This window comes from Trichechus manatus, unplaced genomic scaffold (genome assembly GCF_000243295.1).
Source record: "Trichechus manatus latirostris isolate Lorelei unplaced genomic scaffold, TriManLat1.0 scaffold00280, whole genome shotgun sequence".
Classification (NCBI taxonomy): domain Eukaryota; kingdom Metazoa; phylum Chordata; class Mammalia; order Sirenia; family Trichechidae; genus Trichechus; species Trichechus manatus.
In genome coordinates, this window is record NW_004444216.1 from 526,882 (window position 1) to 527,948 (window position 1,067).

The window sequence follows — 1,067 nt, forward strand, 5'->3', positions numbered from 1 at the left end:
GGAAGCTATGCCACCAGTATTTCAAATGCCAGCAGAGTCATTCATGGTGGACAGGTTTCAGTGGAGCTTCCAGACTAAGACATTCTAGGAAGAAGGACCAGGCGATCTACTTCTAAAAAAAATTGGCCAGTAAAAACTTTATGAAAAAGAGGAAGACCGTCAAGGAGATCGATTGACACAATGGCCGCAACAATGGGCTCAAACACAGTAATGATTGTGAGGATGACGCAGGACCGGGCGGTGTTTTGTTCTGTTGTACATAGGGTTGCTATGAGTCGAAACCAACTAAACAGCACCTAACAACAACAACAAAAAAAAAAAAAAAACCCGATTATATAAAGATACAAGTATATATATTTAGAGGGAAGTGAGCTACTATTCTAATTAAATAAAACATACAGCTTAGTTAATTGGACATAATTTGATGTCATACTTAATTGTTTGTGTGGCATGGTAATAAGACACAGCAATAAGGAAACCATTAAAACAGCTAAAATAAATTAGTACTATTTTATACAGCCTGACCAGAGGTTTTTTTTTCTTTTTTTCTTTTTTTTTGCTTTGATAGTTGTTCAATAACTTTTATTGCCTTCAATACTATCAGTTTTCCATAATGCTAGGAATTTTGGATTATCAGCATTCACACAGATATATTCAAGTTTTTTTTTTTTTTTTAAAGTGCTGATCCAATTTCTCTTCACCTAGAAGTTTTGTTGCCCACCTTCCCCCAATTTATGTCCCTATTCCTTGTGTGTCTTCATCCTCCCAATTCTTGCTATGTGTGCTGGTAGTTTTTCTTAAACTTACCAGATCGAAAGAATCACTTAAAGTAAAAACAAAAAAAAAAAGATTAGATTTCAGGGCCACCCAGCCAACCAATGAATCAGAATCTCCAGGATAAGAGCTGAGGAAATCTGTGTCTAATGGTTGCACAGGTAATTCTTATCGGGCAAGTCCAGGAAACACTGCACTATGGGGTCTATATATTCCAAGTCAAAATCAGAGCTCATAGTCTGACAAAGGATTTTTTTTTTTTACCAGTTAGTGAATTTACTTACAGCAAATGT